The following is a 22,030-nucleotide window of genomic DNA, read 5'->3' as shown; positions in this document are numbered from 1 at the left end:
CAGTGAGTTTTACCTTGCTCTGTTGTCTTGTTCTTCCAAAATCTGGATGTCAGTGTTCTGAACTTCAACTGTTAAATAGAATAGCGCCCATCTCTTCCGGTGGAGTCACACGGGGGAGAGTCTCTCAGTGTGAGTGGCCACTTTCCAGAAATCTCTTCTTCAGTTGTGTTGAAATGTTAGAAGAAAACATGCTGTACAAGGGAGGGTAATTTGGAAATACTCATCAGAACCAAGAAATGTTTTGCACTGTTACGAAGGACTTGCTCAAATCAGCCCAGATCAGCTCAAAACTTGTAAATGGAAACAAGGCTCTGCTGGGATTTGAACCCAGGGTCTCCTGTTTACTAAACAGGCGCTTTAACCAACTAAGCCACAGAGACCAAGGGCGGTGGATACATCTCATGAACAGTTAGTTATATGTCGCAGATCGGGTACGACTTCGGTCCAGAAAACTGGGGTAAAGTATAAAATGAGTGTAGCGCCTTTCATGATGTGGTAAAGAGACACTTCACACAAAGGGTGGTGAAAAATTAGAACTTTCCCCCCAAAAAGCGAACTAAATGGCAATTTTAAAAATGGGATCGCTCGAGGTTTTGTTTGAATCAGCACTGGTTTGATCGTCTGTGAAATCCTGCCAGGAAGCTGGAGTTCAGATACAGATGATCCAGGATCCAGTTGAAGGGCGGAACAGGATTTTGACCCAGCGACAGGGAAGGGGTGGCGATATATTTCTAAGTCAGGGCGGTGTGTGGCTCCACTGAATGGGGAACTCACCATACTGAAGGGACAATCCCCTCCGCGACCGCTGCTCTACCGCCAATATCCCCTCCCCTTTTAACCGCACCTTTCTGTGCTAATGCAGGGGATACAACGTCAGTTTTTTATCTCCTCAAAACCCAAACACCTCTTCCAAGTGAAGCAGTGATGCACTTGTCCTATTTTGCAGTTTAATGTCGTGTGTTTGCAGGTGATGGTGTTCCCATGCGTCTGCTGCCCTTGTCCTTCTCGCCGGCAGGAGTGGCGGGTTTGGAATGAGCTGTGGAAGGAAAGTTAATGTCAGGAGGGGGATTCGTCACCCACGCTTCCAGAAGAATAGGGCAATATAAACACAGCACTTCAGACCACTCGGCCATCAGAAATCGCAGCTCTGATGCATTGGGACACTAACCCATTGAACTTCGCACAAATGTTTTGGATTCTATTTTCACCTTCATTGCATTTGAAACTCGATGTGATTTTCCTTTTTTCAGCACCTGTCAGGATCCTGTATCTGAGTCCCATCCTTCCCCAAGCCGCCGGGGGGTGAGGAGCTTCTCATTGCTGCATTGCTCTGTTTGCTCAAATCAACAATTCCCGCCCGACCTGTTCCTTACACGAAGGTGTTGAGAGTGTAAGATCTGAGCGACGTGAAGTGTCCATTGGATCCTGGCGACAGGAATATCTCTCCACAGCTGTTTTCGGACCTGCTGAATATTCCCCGCATTTCCTGTTTCTGATTTTGTGCCTTCATTACAGGAGTTATGTTTTAACTGACAACCCAAAACTTGTCTCTCGGGGCAGCTCCAGCCACAGCTTTCCTGTGATCTCCCCACATACATGTTCTCTTTTCACTTTCCTACACACATGTTTTAAAGTCGGCTGTTTTCACACTCATCATCCTGCGCCATGGATTTCAGTCCCTCCCTCCCCGACACACCTCCCCCTACCCCACCACCCGCCGCGCAATTACACCTCACGCAGTCTAAGCATTTCTTAGGAATTGGCAAAGACGAGGGGAGAATTAATCCACACTCACATTCAGTAGCACTGAGTGATAATGAGTTAACCACACAGACACACACACGTACAACCACACACCCCCCAGCCCCCACCCGCCACCAGTCAACAAACACACACACACAGACACACACAGCGCCATTGTGAGATTCAGGATGAGGAGATTCAGAAAGTCGCTTACAATACCAAAGACTGACAAATACAGAATAAATCCGGTCATTTACAGCACCGGAAGCTGACTGTCAGGCAAATCAATTGCACACGTACGGCTCCACTGACAGACTCAACTAGTGACCCAAACCTCATAAAGTATCAGAAAATGCAAGATACATACTGAATATGACGAAGATATATTGTGTCTGGGAATGACAGATGCAGAAATCTGATCCTGGCACTGGAAGAGTAATCCAGCGATCCCAGGCTCATGCTCTGAGAGCCATCAGCAGCAGCAGAATTGTATTCGACCATAATTGATACACTCCTGGCCCAGCACATCACCCACCCTAACATTCCCATCAAACTGCGGAATCAACCTGGATACGGAGGCTCTGCCGAATGTCACGATCTCACTGGGGATAGTTCGCTGCAATATCGAACCCCACTGCTCCCCGAGCCACGACAAATGTGAAAATTTTTGATCAAACCACCAGATTGCCCCAATTCTACCTAACTGTTTAATTTAGGTTAACAGGATATGAGCACCAGGTTTGTAAACTTAATAAGTAAATAATTGTTTTGATCAAATTATCTTTAACAAATGGCAAAGAAAAAAAAAATAACTGCTAACTTCTAACACTGTAACTTAAACTCCACCCTCTTCTTAAACCCTTACACACACAGACATACACACGCGCACACACACACACACACACATACACACACGCGTACACATAAGGCACACAAAACATGCATTTTAAGGGTGGGGTAAAACAGTTCAGTTGCACCAATGTGGAGTACAGGGTTGGAAGGATTGATTTTGATTGATGTCTTCCAAATTCCTTTCAGATCTTGTTGATGACACGAGGTGGCCTTCCAGCACTTTCAGAATTTAGTTCATTGGATGATAACTTGCCTTTCAATTTCTCTAACAGTGGCTTTCCCTTTCCCTTTTCACACTGGTTTCCTCAGAGAGAGAGAGAGAGGGGGGGAGCTGGTTATAGAGATATGAGGAAAGAGATTTTAGATGTTTTCTCTTTGCAGGCCAAGAAGTTCTGCTGTACCGCTCTTCACACAAAATCTTGGTCACCTGGTCAGGAGCCACTTAAAATGTTGTCAGACAGCTCCCTTGGTCCAGCAATCCTTCCTGGCACCATCCTGTCTTTCAGGACCCACTGTGTTCCAAGATTGCAGCATTGTATATATCTCTCATTCTGTTCCAATGAGCATGTCTTTCAACATGCAGCCATTGTAATTCTAATCCACAGTCCAACAGGTAATAAAGAGATATGTTCTTTACAACAGCCCAACAGAAATGAGAAGATATGTTACTTACACTGTGAGTAAGAAAATACCAGAGACATTTAGCCAACGAATTAATCCCAATTTCCCTAACAGTAATAGTGGCTGATAGATACAGAATGACTCCCACATTGGCAATCAGTACCACTGACTGATACAAAATTAACCCCACCCTCACTTACAGTACAAGACATTGACCCATAAAGAAGGAATTCTACTCTCACAAACGGTCCCAGAGTTGGGGATACAGAATGAATCCTACACTCACAAACACTGCCTGTGACTGACAGATACAGAACAAAGCTCATTCAGGTACAGAAGCAGAGTTTTATGGGTACGACATGAATCCCACAATCAAATTTACTCCCAGCGATTAACAGATGCAGTCAAAACTTGATGACATTAATCCCATTGTCGTTTAACGAGATTTGTACACAAGAACTGGAACATTTCCGTTTTTTTTTGTACGAGATGTGGGCCTGGCTGGCGAGGTCAGCAGGTGTGCCCTGTCAACAAAAAAACAGAATAAATCCAACCCGGCCAATTAGTCTACTCCTGATCAAAAAAAAATGTGATGGCTGACTTCGAAAGTGCCATCAAGCAACAGTAACTCAGCAATAACCTGTTCATTGATGCTTGGTTTGGGATACACCAGGGCCATTCAGCTCCTGACTGCACTGCAGCCTTGGCCCAAACATGGACAGAAGAACTGAACTCAACTGGCGATGTAACAGCGACTGCCCTTGATATCAATGAGGTATTTGAATTGAACACTTGCCTTTTTAAAGCTGTTGTCACAACCACAAGGGGTTTCAATACGCTTTACAATGAATGAAACACTTTTCAAGCCTAATCAATGGTCTAATGTTGGAAATTGCGGAACTTTGGAACAATTATCCATTGTTGGAATTCTGTTTTTCTCACTCTTTCATTCAAGGCTTTCAGCGAAGGGGAGCTGTTTCACCGACATCTCCAGTTATACAGGGGGCTCCTGACTGCCCCCACTTTCTATCTGAACCACTGGCCAGAAGAATCTCAACTTCTCACGGCAACTTTTCATGAAACTAGAAAACACCAGGCCAGGCCAGAATCAGTCTGTTCATTCTTCAAACAGTTTCCAAAGTTGACATATACAGCCAACACTATCTTTCCAAAACTGCTCAGTCATCTCACCGTGCTGTTTCTGGCAGAGAGCGTGGATACAAAATTGTCAATGAACAGTTGTTTTCCAGACTTCAGCGGAGCGGACAGTAATGTCTCCAGGAGTCAGTGTTAGAGCCACTTCTCTTCTGGATAAACTTTAATAGCCTACACTTGTGTTTATTGCGTACAATTACAAAGTCCAAAACTACACAAAACTCAGATGTGAACTAAACAATGTGAACGATAGCAACAGATTTCAGGAGGACATTAAAAAACACTGGTGAAATGGTGGAGTCCAGGACTAAAGGTCATACATTTCAAACAGAGACAGGCCATTCAGGGGAGGCGTTAATAATTATTTCTTCGCGCAAAGATGGAGATGTGAAGCAATCTTCCCTCATAAGCAGTAAATGCTGCCTTAAGTAATAATTCAATAACGACGAGTGATAGATTTTTGCTAGGCAACCGCCTAACAGGATTGGAAATCACACCATCTGGATGGAGCTAAGATACAGACCAACCATTGTGTAACTGTGTGTGGAAACAGCCTGAAGGGACTGAATGGCCCCCTCCTGTACCTCCACAATACACAAACCCTGGGTTCAGACAGTCGCTTCAGGACCTCTCTCCATAGACCCCGCCACTCTGAGCTCGAACGCTCTCTTGAGAATTTCCCCCTATTGAACCCATCATTCCAGACTCGGGCACTCTCGACAGGCTCACACCTCACAGATTATCACTGACACGATCGGATCTTCCAGCCTTTATTCCTGATTTTTTTCAGCTTTACAACCTTTAAAACTGCTGCGTTATAATTAGGGTGAATTTTACTCGTTTATAAATTGAACGATACTTAACTTGTGCGTAACACAGCTGTCCAGGCGGGGATCGGAAGTCTAACTTACAGTGAGTGAAGAGTTTCTGAGGAGTCTCTACAGCTCAAGAAAAAAGGCAGAAATAGCAGGTATGGAACCGACACAGGGCTGACTGGTAGGAGATGGAGGTTGATTCTATAGTTCCGTGCTAGAATCTGGGAAATCTGGAAAATCAGCGGCGATTCTTACAATATCCCTGCAACCTATTCTTTAAAAAACCGACGTTGTGGGCCGCCAGATCCAGGGAGTTCATCAAATTTAAGCAGTTCTTTTTTCCCCAGTATCACAACATCCTATCTTCAAATTTCTGTCTGAACTTTCTGAAAAGGAAATTACATTTGTTTGGCGAAATATGGAAAGTGTTTTCTGTCGATGGCTGATTTTCCTTAAGAATAACGGGAAAGAGGAATCGGTATCCATTCAGCCTTCTGGTGCCCTTTCTGATCGAGAGGGAGGGAGAGAGCGAGATTTAAGGGAGAGATAGTCACAGAAACAGACAGATGAATAGAGGGAGAGCGATGGAATTGCGCTTTTGACGAACACAAGACGTTCTAATCCGTTTGACCAGCAATGAAGTCGTTTTGAAACGTAATTAATATTCTAATATCAGAAATGCTGAACTTTGCAGCTCTCAGCTCGTCCTACATTGTCAAAAATCCTCATAAGGCAAAGGGAAATGCTGCCACATGTGAGACTCTGTAGTGCAATGGATCGTGTGTGTATTGCTTAAAACAATGACAAAAAGGACATTCAAAAGTTGTGAGTGCGAGTCCCCTCGAAGTTAGTTTTTAATTCATGTGTGAGCAGCTCCTTGTAGGAAAATCTACATCATCGCAGTGGGAGACATTCAAAAAGAAAATGATAAGAGTGTAGGCCAACATGTTCCCGTAAAGGTGGAGGGGTGGAACCATCAAGTCCGGAGAACCCTGGCTGTTAAGAAATTTACTGGATTGTAAAAGGAGAAAAAATGCAAGCTTAGGGCAGACAACGAGGGCTCAAAACAGCGGAATCCCCCGCGGAGAATAGAAAGTGCAGGGAGTTACTTTAAAAAGAAATTAGGGGAGCGAAGAGTGGGCATGAAAATACGCTGGCAGGTAAAATAAAGCAAAATCCAAAGGCGCTTATAAGGATATTAGGAGCAAGGCGATAACTAGGGAAAGATAGGGCCAATAGGTACCAATGTGACAGCCTGTGTGAGGAACCAGAAGACGTCGGTGAGGTTTTATTTGAACACTTTGCATCTGTATTAATTTTAGAGAAGGATGGTTTAGGCATATAAATCAGGGAAGGGGATTGTGATACACTTAAACAAATTATCATTGAGAGGGAAGAGGTATTAGCGGTTTTAGGAGGCGTAATAGTGGATAAATCGCCAGGCCCGGATGAGATATATCCCAGGCTGCTGTTGGAGGCAAGGGAGGAGATTTCAGGGGCGCTGATATTAATTTTCAAATCCTCTCTGGCCACAGGAGAGGTGCCAGAGGACTGGAGAACACCATTATTCAAGTAGAGTGTTAGGGATAAACCAGGGATCTATAGGCCAGTGAGTCTAACATCAGTGGTAGGGAAACTCCTTGAAAAAAATCTGAGCGACAGAGTTAATCTCCACTTGGAGGGGCAAGGATTAATCAAGGATAGTCAGCATGGCTTTGCCGGGGGGATATTATGCCTAACAAATTTGATTGATTTTTTGGAGGAGGTGACAAGGTGTATAGGCGAGGGTAATGCAGTTGACATAGTCGACATGGACTTCCATAAGGTGTTTGACAATGTCTCGCATGGGAGACTGGTCAAGAAAGTAAGAACCCATGGGACCAGAAAAATTTGGCAAATTAGATCCAAAATTGACTTAGTGGCAGGAGGCAGAGCGTGATGGTCAAAGGTTGCTCTTGTGACAGGAAGCCTGTGTCCAGTGGCATACTGCAGTGCTCAGTGCTGGTCCCTTGCTGTTTGTGGTGTACATTAATGATCTAGACATGGATGTAGGAGGTATGATCAGTAAGTTCGCAAATGACAAGCAAATTGGTGGTGTGGTAAACAGTGCGGAGGGAAGCTTTAGACCACAGGATAACACAGGTGGGCTGGCCAGATGGACAGAACAATGGCAAGTGGAATTTAATCCTGAAAAGTGTGATGTGAAGCATTTTTTGAGAACTAACAATGCAAGGGATCACACGATGAATGGCAGGGCCTTAGGGAGCACAAAGGATCAGAGGGACCTTGTTGTGCATTTCCAATGATCTTTGAAGGCAGTAGGACAGGTCGATGAGGTGATTAAGAAGTCAGATGGGATACTTGCCTTTATTAGTCGAGGCATTGACGATACGAGCAGAGAGGTTATGTTGGAACTGTATAACATTCTAGATAAGCCACAGCTGGAGTACTGTGTGCAGTTCTGCTCGCCATAATATAGGAAGGATGTGATTGCACCAGAAAGGGTGCAGAGGAGACTCACCAGGATGTTGTCTAGGCTGGAGCCTTTCAGCTATGAAGAAAGACTGGATCGGATAGGGTTGTTTTCCTGAAAGCCGGGGAGGCTGAGGGGGCGACCTGGTTGGGGTGCACAAAGTTATGAGGGGCAGAGATTGGGTAGTTAAGAGGAAGTTCTTGCCTTTTTTTGAGAGATCAATAGCCAGGGGGCATAGATTTAAGGTATGGGACAAGTGGTACAGAGGCGATTTGAGGATTTTTGTTTCATCCAGAGTGTGGAGGACATCTGGAACTCACTGCCTAAAAGGGTGGTAGAGGCAGGAACCCTCACGGCATTTGAGAAGCACTTAGATGAACACTTGAAACGACATAGCATTCAGGACAAAAGAAAAATACTGTGGATGCTGGAAATCCGAAAGAAAACCAAAAATAACTGGATAAACTCAGCAGGTCTGACAGCATCAGAGGAGAGGAATAGAGTTTAAGTTTTGAGTCCGAATGACACTTCATCAGAGCTAAGGAAATAGAGAAATGAGGTGAAATATAAGCTGGTAGAGGTGGGTGGGACAAGTGGAGCTGGATAAGGGGCCAGTGATCGGTGGAGGCAAAGAAGAGATTGCCAAAGATGCCACAGACAAAAGGACAAAGGGGTGTTGACGGTGGTGATATTATCTCAGGAATGTGCTAATGGGGGCATTAAGGGCAGCAAGCAGGCTAGTGGCAGATGGCCCTAGTGGGGGTGGGGTGGGGGAAGGGATCGAAATGGGCTAAAAGGTGGAGAAAGAACAAAAGATTGAAATAAATTTAAAAATAGGTGGAAAAAGAAAGATTTATATATTTTTTAAATTATAAATTATTAGAAAAAGGGGGATCGGAAAAGGGGTGGGGATGGAGGAGAGAGTTCATGATCTGAAATTGTTGAACTCAATATTCAGTCCGGAAGGCTGTAAAGTGCTTAGTCGGAAGATGAGGTGCTGTTCCTCCAATTTGCGTTGAGCTTCACTGTGGCAGTCCAAGGACGGACATGTGGGCATGAGAACAGGGTGGAGTGTTGAAATGTCAAGCGACAGGGAGGTCTGGGACATGCTTGCGGGCAGAACGAAGGTGTTCTGCAAAGCGGTGGCCCAGTCTGCGTTTGGTCACTCCAATATACAGGAGACCGTATTAGGAGCAGCGAATGCAGTAGACTAAATTGAGGGAAGTGAAAGTGAAATTCTGCTTCACTTGAAAGGAGTGTTTGGGCCCTTGGGCTGTGAGGAGAGGGGAAGTAAAGAGGCAGATGTTGCACCTTCTGTGGTTGCATGGGAAGGTGCCGTGGGAGGGGGTAGAGGTGTAGGGGGTGATGGAGGAGAGGACCAGGGTGTCCCGGAGGGAACGATTCCTACGGAATGCCGCCAGGGGGGTTGAAGGGAAGATGTGTTTGGTGGTGGCATCATGCTGGAGTTGGGGGAAATGACGGAGGATTATCCTTTGAATGCGGAGGCTGGTGGGGTGATAAGTGAGGGCAAGGGGGACCCTATCATGGTTCTGGGAGGGAGAGGAATGTGCGAGGGTGGATGTGTAGGAGATGGGCCGGATAGGGTTGAGGACCCTGTCAACACCGTGGGTGGAAAACCTCGGTTAATGAAGAAGGAAAACATGTTAGAGGAATTGTTTTTGAAAATGGCATCATCAGAACTGATGTGACGGAGGCAAAGGAACTGAGAGAATGGGATGGAGTCCTTGCAGGTATCGGGGTGTGAGGAGTTGTATTCGAGGTAGCTATAGGAGTCGGTAGCCTGGTAATGAATATTGGTGGACAGTCTTTCACCAGAAATTGAAACTGAGTGGTCAAGAAAGGGAAGGAAAGTGTCAGTGGTGGACGATGAAAATGATGGAGGGGTGGAAATTGGAAGCAAAATTAAAAAAAATTCTCCAGATCCAGACGAGAGCATGAAGCGGCACTGAAGCAGTCATCGATATACCGGAGAAAGGGCAAGTGCTGGAGAATGGGATTGCAGTAGAAAGGGGATTGATGACCGACGCCGGTACGATGGGCCGAAGGGCCTCTTTCCGTGCTGTAGAACTCTATAACTCCATGACTGTGGTTTAAATGAGAAACTGGTTCGTTAATGCCTGTTGGTGATGGTGACTCAAGTCCCTGTTCGCTTTCCCTCCGAACCACTGAGCAGAATCATCAAATTCTCAGGGCAACTTCTCCAAAACACATTGAGAATTGCTCGAACGCAGTCAGTTTGCTCAGCCCTCAGGCAGACTCCAACCTGTCCATAAGCAGCCAGTTGGTAATTGTGACATGCAGCATGACACTGCCTCTCAGAACTGCCCTGTCATCTCTCCAGACTGTTTCTGGGAGACACCTTTAAACAATAACATGATGAGGCCGATGTGAACCTACACCACTGGATGTCAAGACCTACACCATCACCACGCGGCTCTCACAGTTGTAATGAGCAGCTCCTGTTGCAGTTTTCGATCAGACAGTGGAGGCTTATCCCGGGTTCCCTGTCAGATTACATGCTGCTTCAGAATGTTTTCCAACTGGACACATGGGGCGAGCGGCAGTGAGAATATTGGAGGGTCGGGGGTAGATTCCTCACTTGTCAGGCTGGAGTTTCGCGTCCATTTCCAGACAATCCCCTTACTCGGTCTGAATCTAATTCCGGTCTCTTGATGATTCGCGCTTTTCCTTGTTCCACCATTGGAGGCCGTGCCTTCAGCTGTCGGAACCATCAGCTCTTCAATTCCTTCCCTAAACCTCCCAGCTCTCCTTTCTCCTTTAACGATCTCTTTAAAATCTACCTCTTTGATGAAGTGTTTGGCCACCTGGCCCAATACATGGTTTGGTATCAAATGCTGCTTGTTACCTCTCCTGTAAAGCTCCTTGGTCGGGTTTACGACTGCACGGTGTTGAAATAGCCTGAATGTGGATAAACCCACATTCTGCTTCAATCTTAAAGTGTCCCCTGCATTTTCCTGATGTCGCCTCTGTCGACAAAACAGTGATGAGTTGCACAAAATGATGAATGATTTTGATAGACTAAATAAGGAGAACGTTTTTTTTTAATCCTGTGACAGAAGGGTCAGTAACCACAGGACCCAGTTTTAGGGAAATTGCCACTTGGTGGCACAGAACTTGAGTGTTTCTGATAAAAAAAAAGAGACATGCTGTCGAAGTTTTTTATCTTGCACTTATCAGGACAGACACACGAACGCCAAATTTCAAAGGGAACAACATTGAAAACTACGTGATAAACAGGGTGCTGATTGGCTGGCATGTGGAATCTGACTGGTTAAGGCGTTGCCATGGACAATGCACCAAGAAACAGTTAATCCAAAGCTTTTGTTTTAATTCCAAAAAAAGGCAAGTCAACTCTGATTGGTCTAACATATCAACATGTGAGCTTACGAAATAGGAGCAGAAGTCGACCATTCAGCCCCTCAAGCCTGCTCCGTCATTCAATAAGATCATGTCTGTTCTGCTTGTGTTTCGATTTTCACATTCCCATCTACCTCCGACAACCTTTAATTCTCTTACCTAACATGAAAATTTGTACCTTTGCCTTAAAAAATTTCAGTGATCTCGCCTCTACCGCTTTCTGAGACAGGGAATTCCAAAGTCACACAACTGTCTTAGAGAAAACAAATTCTCCTTATCTCTGTCTTAAAATGGCGACCCCTAATTTTAAAACAGTGCCTCCTGGTTCTGGACTCACCCACAAGAGTGAATGTCATTTCCACGTCCACCTTGTCAAGACCATCCAGGATCTTATATGCTTCAACAAAGTCACCCCTCAATCTCCTTAACTCGAGTGGAAACAAGCCCAGTCTGTACAACATTTCCTCATAAGGCAGCCCGCTCATTGCAGTTATTAATCCAGTCAACCTCCTCTGTACCCCCTCCAACCCATTTACCTGCTTCCTTAAATAAGACCAAAACTGCACACAGTGTTCGAGATATGCTCTCATCAATACCATTTATAACTGAAGCATAACATTGTTACTTTTATGTTCAATTCCTCTCGTAACAAAGGGTAGCATTCCACGAGTTTCTCAATTATTTGCTGTACCTGCACTAACTTTCTGTGAATCGAGAGCTAGAGCACCTAGATCCTTCAGCACCTCGGAATTCTGCAGGCGTACCCCATTAAATAATACTCTGCTTTTTTTAATCTTTGAGCCAAACCGAAAAACTTCACCATCTGCCAAATGTTTGCCCATTCATTCAACCTATCTATATCCGTCTACAATCTTCTTATGTCCTCTTCGCAACTTAGCTATGTTTGTTTCTTCTGCAATTTTAACTACTATGCTTTGCCTACCCTCATCTAAGTCATTGAAATAAAGTGTAAAAAGTTGAGACCCCAGCACAAACCCCTGCGCGACCCCATTCGTCACATCCTGCCAAACAGAAAAAAATGACCCATTTAGGTCTACTCCCTTTTTTCTGCCAGCTGCCAATTTTCTACCCACGCTAATCTGAACAGTGATGGTCGGCTTGAAGTTGACAGTAGCAGAGAACTCATTTAGCGGATTTCTCAAATAGCACATCGAGGAAAGGGAGCTGGTTACACTGTTCATTTTCAAATGTGAATATGAGCGCGGGATGGATCACGTTAATGTCTACAAGGAAATGCTTACTTACAGCTACATGTTGGTTGTTAATTCCCTCTGAACGAGATTGCGGAACCACATAAAGGCCCATTTTCTCCTCAGTGAAACTCCTGGAATACAGTGTAAATGCGGTCAAATCAAAACCAAGCTGAGGGGTTACCATCTCTGTCAGTTCTTTCAGATAATATTACAACAGAATTCATCAGCCTGCAACCTGAACCCACAAGCATGGGGTTGCCTGAATTGCTGTTTTGGGATAATTTCAGAGTCAGATTACATAGGCAAACATTTATAAGGCCTGTGTTTATTTTCCCCACATGTGCAGCGTGGATAAATTCTAAGCAATAACGACCCGGATTCTCAAACCTGCTCCCGATTTCAGTGAATCCCACCTTCCAGAGCACAGCTCTTCATTGTTTTCCTTACGCGGCCCACATCTTGGACCAAAAGCCACAAACAATGATGTTTGGCTGGGGGTTGAACCCTTCACTTCTCGCAAACCAATTCAACAAAAATCCCTAATTAAGGATCGCACTCCCAGACCAAAGAGCCAGCGGAGATGACCCGCTTCAATGAATATAGATGTTGATTGCCATCAAAGTGCTTCAGTCACCCTTTTACATTGTTATAGTGAAAAGACAGCAATGAACAATTCCAGCTCAGCTCCGGCTGTAATACGGGGAGTGAAACACTTTGCTGCTCCACAATTTTAGTTGTGCCCAGATACCCTGATTGTTAATTCCCCTTGAACCGGATTGCTAAAACGCTCACTTTCTGTTCAGTGCAAATACTAGAAAACAGCTCAAATATCGAAAAAAAAAATCAAATTATGCCATTCTGTGTGTTCGTTCAGGCAAAATTGCAAGTGACTGCATTGGGCATCCCACCTGAATCCACAAGGTGGGAGTTGCTGCATTTGGTGCAGTGGGATGAATTCCTGAGTCCCATGACACGAGGAGGCTTTGCGTTCATTTTCTTCACGTCCGGTGAAGTGAAGTATTCTCTGCAATGAACTTCCAGGGTGTTTCAATCTCGCCCTGATTTCCGCAATTAGAATTTGAAAAAAGCAGGGCTCGTCCGGGATTTGAACCCGGGACCTCTCGCAAGTTCACACAATGAAAATCCCTAAGCGAGAATCATACCCCTAGACCAACGAGCCAGGCGGTAACGTAGACCTGGTGCAACTAAGGAATCGTTTCAATGCCACCTCCAGTCGACCAAACAACTTTGGACATCGTGATTGGGAAATCAGACATTTTGGCAATTACTCCGCATCTCAGGCAGTAGCACGAACAGTGAAACCGATGTTCACGTTTCACATCGATTACTTTTGATCAACACTGGACCCCCTAACCCCCTCCCTCTACATGGTCATCTGTTACTTGTTCTCATATTTGCCTTCGGAGAGCGCTGACCCTTGTTCTGCTGTTAACACGTTCTGTAATCTTACCTTTATGCCCCATATTAGCATTTACTATAGTCTTTAACACTACCATTAACACTCCCCTTGTCTTGTGACCATGATATCCTTGTCAAGTCTCTGCTGAGGTCCCTACTATCCCTGACCTTCTGTTTTGCTCCATTGCTCCACCCGCTCTCTTCCACGGTATAAAATCCATCACATTTCTACCTCTCTTCAGCTCTGAAGAAGTGTCAAACGGAGCCGAAACGTTTCTCTCTCCACAGATGCTGCCTGGCCTGCTGAGCTTTTGCAGAAGTTTTGATTTCAAGTTTCCAGCACCTGCAGCGTTTTGCTTTCATTTTAGTGCACGATTCCTGGATTCCCAGCCATCGGAAATAGTTTCGCTCTTTGATGCTATAGCATTAACATAACGGAAAATTCGATCAAATTACTCGTTAAATGGAAAGAAGGACTTTCTTCAAGAAGTGGTTTAAATGTTTCGTGGATTAATTTCTGGAATTTATGGAATAAATACAACCACATACTTATTCACATGGGACCGGTATCGGTTGTATTAGGCCGTGTAATGACCGCGTGGCCTAATGGGTAAGGCGTTTGACGTTGTTGTGCGTAATGCAATCAGAAGATTGCAGTTTCGAGTTCTCCCGCGGTCGCTTTATACAGAAATCGATTGGAACTTTCTGAAAACCGTGGTCTTACTCGTTAGCTGAAGATTCTGCATCTTTTCCCAAACATTTCAGAGCTCTTTCTCAGAACGCAGTGTCTTGTTAATTTGTACAATCTTTGTATTTTGTTCAATTTTTAACAAATCCACAATATCTGTTGGATCTCGATCAATTTTTGGTGTTTCCAACTGGAACAAAACGCTTTGCCTCAACCCATTTCATGGGATTAATAAAATGCTTTGGAAGAAATTCCAATCTCTCCGTGAAGCGGCTCAAATATAAGCTAAACGAACTGCTTTGGTGTGCCATAGAGATGGACGACAATGTCACTGTGTTCCTCATCTTGAAGCCCAGACTAATCTCCGTGGACAAATGCAAAATAGTGCGGATGCTGGAAATCTGAAACCTTCGGTCTGTCCGCAAGCATGACCCAGACCTCCCTGTCGCTTGCCATTTCAGCACACCACCCTGCTCTCAAGCCCGCACGTCCGTCCTTGGCCCGCTGTAATATTCCAGTGAAGCTCAACGCAAACTGGAGGAACAGCACCTCATCTTCCGATTAGGCACTCTACAGCCTTCCAGACTTAATGTTGAATTCAAAAACTTCAGATCATGAACTCTCTCCTCCATTCCCACCCCCTTTCCGATTCCCCTTTTTCCAAATTAATATTTTAAAAAATATTTTTCTTTTCCCACCAAATTTATTTCGATCTATCGTTTTATCTCCACCCTTTAGCCCATTTCGATACCTTCGCCCCACCCCGCCCCACTAGGGCTATCTGCCACTTGTTTGTCCTGCTTTCTACCCTTAATGTCACTATTACCACACTCCTTAAATAATATCTGCACCGTTAACACCCTTTTGCCTATGACATCTTTGGCAATCTCTTCTTTGCCTCCACCTATCAGTGGCCCTCTATCCAGCTCCACCTGTCCCACCCCCCCCCCACCCCGTCAACCAGCTTATATTTCACCACATTTCTATATCTATTTAGTTCTGATGAAGAGTCATTCGGACTCGAAGCGTTAATTGTGTTCCTCTCCGCAGATGCTGTCAGACCTGCTGAGTTTTTCCAGCTATTTTTATATTTGTTTCTAATCTCCGTGGACACGTGTTTAAATCCCGTGATAGCAGCTGATGTAATTCAAACTCAATTAGGTAATAAATATGTAATTGTGATCTCATCTTAGTAATGGCGACAATAAAACTATAGTCAATTGTTCTCAAAACAAATTTATTTCATCAAAGCGCTTGAGATACAGAAGTCTGCCGCCCTGTCGGTGTCTGGCCCGCATGTAACTCCCCACCCACAGCAATATTATTCCCTTAACTGCTCTCTGAATTAGCCGAGGAAGCCACACAGTTCAAGGGCAAATAGGGAAGAGCAAAAAATGCTGGCCCTGCAGGCGACGCCCACATCTCCTGCAAAGAAGAATAATTAAGAAATAAATAAATTCGTGGTGGACAGAGATGGAAGGAGTGACAGGTTGGGTCTTTTTACTCTTAAAACAACAAACATTACAATCCCAGCTGATGTTACTGCTGGGTAAGTCAGATCCAGGGTGGAACCTTGCTTAATATATCGGATTCGGTTTTTGCTTAGAAACGTGAAGGATGGTTATTGAACAGAATCACAGGAGTCTGCTGATGAAATTTTAACACAATAATAAAACAGTTATTAAGCAAGGAAAGGCGAAGTACATTACACTGCTCCTTCACACAAACTATACCTTTACTGATATACACAAATTCATAAAGATAACAGAAACTACAAAAAATATCTTATATTCTAACGTTCGCGGCAAGTGTACAGTCCATGTAGCTGAATGGGTGAGCTGCAGTCGGACATACCACACTCCAAAACCAAGTTTCAAGGGATTTCTCATTAATCCCCCAGTTGTTCATCGCACTGTGAGGCAACTGGTCTCAATGAAACTCTGTCTTTCTCACAAGGGTTTCCAATCTTCACATTCGAAGATCTCGCTTTGGTATTCTTTCCCAAAGGACGCTTTCTCTCAGATGCCTTCAAGAAGGATCCACCTCCAGGGTTTCGGCCTCTCTTGCCAAGGTTCTTTTCTCCTGGATCTATCCGCACATTCAAATTTCACCTTCCACACGGACACTATCCGGTATTAGGCTGCGCCAAACTGAACAACATTGCTCCAAAGGTCCATAATAAGGGCCAACCTTTGGCTGTCTAAGCAGATTTTCTGGCTTCTTGCAAGCCCATCTCGTTCTAAGTCTGCTCCGCGCGGCTCTGACTCTACTCCTCAGTCTTCACTGAACAGGATCTGTTTCTGATTCCTGTCCTTATCCTTCAACTTACTGAGACCTCTTTCTGTACCAGTCCCTGGTTTGGGACTGCTCCTTTTGTTTTGGGACCTGCTCCATGTACCTCTCCTGTGTCCAGCGTTTTCTGGGACTTTTTTCAGAATGGAGCTCTCTTCTCAGTCACCTGCGCCCCTTTTCACGCTGTTTTCCTTAAGGACCTTCTTTCACTTCTGCGCAGGCGCAGAGGTAACTTTCAACTTGAAAAAAAGGAAACTAAATGCGCATGTGTGCAAGGCCGTGTCCCGGCCTGAAGCCCAGAAAATGCGCCAAATGCGCATGTGCAATCATTTTCCGACCAGCACATGCGCAGTGCCAACAAGGTCGCAAAGAGAACACACTGCGCATGTGCGACCATTTCTGAAACAGCCGCTGCGACCCCCAGGGAACTGTAGTTCTCAGTCTCCGAGGGCTCGATCTCCATTTTGAAAGGTAAATTTTAACTTGTTCCTTTTTGGGTTCATCACAGAACGCTGAGGAGTGGCGCCTCGTTTCAGTTCCCTCCAGATTAACTTTTACTTTCTGAAAAGGGTGTGGAATAACTAACTTTAACAGGCAATGTGTACAGACTGGGTGGTAATTTGAAAACGTGTTCAGTCCACGATTATGAAAATTGAAAGAGAGGAACAGAAGTAAACTATTCTTCCCCCATGCCTGCCCTGCCATTTATTGAACTCAAGACTGGCCTGTATTTTACCTCAATCTATCTCTATCGTTCTAATTTTAATGTTGTGTACTTTTGGCCTGGCTTCCCCCCCAACAGATGTCATAGCCTCTACTTACCTACCCTGTCAAATCATTGAGTCATCATAAACATTTCAGGCAGATCACCGCTTAATCTTCCAATTTCAAGGCATTACAAGACTAGGCTTTGCAATCTCTCCTCACCATTTGAGTCTGGCAACACAGCTGAAAATCTGCTGCACCTACTTCAAGGCCAAGCTGACCTTCCTCAGGTTTGTTGTCCAGAATTGAATGCAATGATCTGAATGGGATCTAAACAGTATCTTACATAACTGTAGAAGGAGTTCAATCAGTTGTATTCTATTAGCCTTGTTTTTTTTTTCACCTTCCTGTCCAATAGCTTGTAATGATGTCTGTACATGGCTCCCTGTTCTTCCATAGTTGCTACCATCTCACCACAAAAATAACATCCTGCTCTAAGTTTCATATGTTTATTTAAAAGTGAACTAACTTTAAACTTATTTTGCTGAAACTTGCTCACTCACTTACTTATCAAGTAAATTTTAAATTAAATGTGTTCCCCAAGGATAATGTTTTTCTGCTCCATCATCATTAACTTTTTCTGTTGCTCTTTCAGCTGATGTAAATCCAGAGAATGGAAGGGAGGGAGGAAATTATCTTGCTAACTTTCATGAATCCTATTATATTATCATTCCAGTAAAATCTGAAACTCTCAATCTCAGTGTTTTTATGGCTTGAACAGACCCAGAATCTCCAGTGAGATATTAACAAGGATAGGATTCCAGGCCTATTTGATTCAAAATGTTGGCAAACAGGAAGAAACAATTAATTGATAATATCCACAAACTAGCAACAAGGATCCAAATCAGAATGGATCATCTGTCCATCACCTCGACCTCTCTGTCACCTCGTCACCTGTCTGAGTTTCAAAACACAGTCTCATACTCTTTTTTCCATCCAGGAACGTTGACAAAAAGGTTCTGAATAGGCAGGCAGTTCTGCAATGTTGGACATTCAGCTTCTGTCAGCAAAATAACCTTCCATCACATCAGGTCAAGGATTGCTTTTAATTTACAAACGTGAAACATTTCCTGACAAATTTATTTCGGACAAAAGCAGAACCCTGCTGATTATGTTGAATGTGTTCATTGGTTAACTAACATTCAGTCAAAGGAAAAATATAGAATAATGTGTATAAGAAAATCATATGCCTGGGATGAGTTTAAATACCTGCACTAAATCTCCCCTTAACATTCTCTGTTGTAAGAAGAACATCCCTAGTTGTTGTTTCTTTGTCCAGCCACATACGGAATCCCTCACCGCTGATACCATTCCAGTAAATCCCCACTGTATGCTCTCCAAGGCCTTGCCGTCTTTCCTAAAACTTGTCCCTAGCCGTCACCAGGATTTTATAATCCACATTATAATCTGATATGCCTCAAATTCTTTGAATCACGTCTATCTGCATTATTTTGATAAACTAAGATTACAATACATTTTCGATTCCGACTGAGCTTTTTCAATGTTAATTTCCTAAAAGATGTAGAAGAAATAGACTAAAAATCTCTCGAAATAAACCTTCGTGAAAATCTCCAATCAACTCATGGACAACCCGCCCTCTTCATTCCACTTATTGCTACTTTTGTTTCCGCTAACTCTACATCTTTACCACAAAGGCCTCTTGAAACCCTCTTCAAGAAAGGTTCTCACTTTTTCCAACGACAATTTGCAACTGTTTTTGTTGTTCCCATAAATCTTGTGAAAGAAGAGGCCCGAGCAGGATTGGCTGCAATGAATGTTAATAAGTCACGAGGTCCAGATGTGATGCAACTGAGGATGCTGTCGGATGCAACAGCGGAAATCCTGAAGGTAATGACCAGAATCTTCCGAATACTGTTTGCTATTTTTAATGGACAACTACACACCACTTGTTTATTACAGGAAACAAAAATGAATAAAAGTGAATCAGAGATGAGCAGATTCTAAAGTCCTACATCTCCAAATGTTTTATTAGGTAATGTACAACCCATCCACGATGTCAGGTTTTTGCATTAAGACTGAGACCCCCGCCTCCAGGGACCACAGCAGCGATACCTCCAAGATCAGATCTGCAACCTTGAAACTCAGTGAAAGGCTTTCATACTCCCCTCGGGATCTGTGGCAGAGTGCACGGAGACAGCATTGGATCTTTAGTCACCTCAGAACCCACAGCTCCCGAGTGGAAGGAAGTCGTTCTCCGTCACGAGGTACTGTCTAAGACAAGAGACTAAATAATTTTGTGAGTGTCTCTGGGTGATGAACTGATGGTGCTCGGAGCTCTCAGCTTTTACTCATTGATTTCACAGGAATTGATTCAGTTTTGATGTTGACTGGTTCTCTGGTGTCGATTCCTCGTATTCTTCGCCCGATTTTCTGTCCAATGAAGCTCTCTCAGCAGAATTTTCGAGGTCTTTTCCTCGCAGCGTTTCAATCAGTTTTTTGAACTATATTATTAAAGCTTTGCAGCAGCCAGCTTCCAGGAACAGCAATGTGATGAAGGCAGGAGAATCTGTTTTGAAGTGGTGTTAATTGAGGGGTAAATGTTGGCTCCGACACGATGGAATAACTCCCGTGCCACTGTCCGAAATTGTGACATGGTAATTTTACATGTGAAGGCAAATGGCACCTCAGTTTGCCATAGCATCTCAAAACTGGCAACTGTAACAGTGAAACTTTGGCTCAGCGCGGCACTGAAGTGTCAGCCGGACTTTCTGCTCAGAATTTTGGAGAGATTTTGAACTCACAACCCTCTGCCTGTAAAAACTTGAGAGCAACTGACTGAATCATAGTTCACAGAATAGTGCAAAGACAGGGGACATTGTACTGAGAGCAGAAGCAGCACTAGATTGTTATTTAGAGAGGTGTTACAGGGAATGAGAGATTAACACTCACAGTTGAAAGAGGTGGACAGGGCAGGGAGAGAGAGGTTGCAGGAATTTCGATTCGAGTGTCGAAATCAGAAAGCGTTAGCTTTGTTTTAGAGATTGGATGTGATAAGGCGTCATAGGCTGAGAGAAATTAATGATAAAAACTCTTATCAGTCGGATCCACATAGGGAGGAAGTGATGATTTCTGATTCCAACATTTGCCCCAGGAATGGAGCAGACAGCATTACAACATTGAGAAGTTCAACGAAACAAGGAGGGAAACTCTTTAATCGACTGTCTTTGAAGACAATGGGCAACATCTGCTGTGGTGTGTGAGCTTTATTCTGAGGTATGCCGACATCACATCTCCACCGACTGGAAGAGGTTATATTTTATCATCACAGGCCACGTGAGTTAGTAATGCCAGAACGAGCAGTTTCTCAATGTTTCCAACTCCTTGACCTTCTCGAAGAGGTAAATTGTTTACCACGATGTACTGTAATACCCACAGAGGGGTAACAAGGATATATGACACTATCCTGTAATAAACCACATTTAAAACCGAGATCCCATCTTCCCCACTCGGAGGGATGTGAACAAGCCAACCAGGCTATTTACAGCAAGAGAAGAGGAGTTTTACCGAGAGTCCTGGGATCATTAATAATCCCTAATCCAGAATCATTGAAACAGGAGATCCAAATATTGATCAGGTTAGCGCCTGTGGGATCCTGCTGTGCACATTCAAGCACGAATCTCATTTACCAAGACCCCCCATCAGCCCCCTTGCCCAAAATACCCACCCATTGGCTGTGAGATTTTGGATCTTTCTGCGGTTGCAAAATGTGCTGGCGAAATGCAAGTTCCCCCTCATTCCCGCCCTCCCTCCAGCTCCCTCCCTCTTTTCCTCCGTCGCTCTCTTCCTCGTTCTGACAGATGCTGTCCACCACAACCCCTCCCCTTTCCTCCCCCGTTTGTGTTCCTCCCGTTGCCAACCCTTCACTCCCCTCAACCCCGCAATAACCTTCCTTCTCTCTAACATCATTCCCTTTCCCTGGAATCTGTCCTCTCCCCAGGCTCCCACTGACCCCGGGCTCGGGGACTCTCAGGCCGGCCCGGGCTCTTTAACCGGCTCCATTCACAGGAAAAGTGACTTCAGTTTCCACAAAAATATCCGCTCTCTCTAAAATCCCAAAACTGAAACTCAGGCTGCCCGTTAATGTGAAGAGGCGGGTGTCGGGCTGCGGTTTCCGCTCCTGCTGTTTAATGCAGGTCGCTATAACTGGATGCCGTGAGCAGAAATAAATTGCTGCTGTTTTTAGACATTTGTTTTAACTGAACTCACTGTCGCTCTGCTTTAAAAGAACGAGTTTGAATCTCCTGACTTATGGATAAAATAAAGTCGGGTGATTATAGCTTACACAACCAACTCTAGCTAACGGAACTAAACAGCTGTATGGACGGAAGCGGCTGTGGATTTAAACCCCATGATGGACACTTAGTGTTTTCCTTCTCATGCTGGGTAACAGAGCAATTGCAAAAACAGTAGATACCCCACATCGCTGAAACATTGTTCCAATGTAAAATGAAAACTGAGCCGGAAAATCGGAAGAGATGACTTTCACCATGGTTCTGAAATTCAACATTTCGGCAGAGTCCAGACACAAGGAAATTGGTGCCCAGACAAAAGCTTCAGGTACAGTGAAGAGCCA

At 44.3% G+C, this 22,030-nt stretch overlaps 2 non-coding genes across 2 annotated transcripts; both read right to left on the bottom strand.

Annotated features, from left to right (window-relative positions):
• Positions 1-306: 306 nt before the first annotated feature.
• On the bottom strand, positions 307-381 carry trnat-agu (transfer RNA threonine (anticodon AGU)). Its single transcript has one exon. It is a non-coding gene; the product is annotated as a tRNA-Thr (tRNA).
• Positions 382-13,362: 12,981 nt separating this feature from the next.
• On the bottom strand, positions 13,363-13,452 carry trnap-agg (transfer RNA proline (anticodon AGG)). Its single transcript is given in 2 exon segments — positions 13,363-13,398; positions 13,417-13,452. It is a non-coding gene; the product is annotated as a tRNA-Pro (tRNA).
• Between the last annotated feature and the right edge of the window lie 8,578 nt (positions 13,453-22,030).

The sequence above is a fragment of the Cetorhinus maximus genome, chromosome 31 (assembly GCF_964194155.1).
Source record: "Cetorhinus maximus chromosome 31, sCetMax3.hap1.1, whole genome shotgun sequence".
Classification (NCBI taxonomy): Eukaryota; Metazoa; Chordata; class Chondrichthyes; order Lamniformes; family Cetorhinidae; genus Cetorhinus; species Cetorhinus maximus.
Note: the sequence above shows the minus strand (reverse complement) of the source record. Positions and strands in the feature narration are given on the sequence as shown.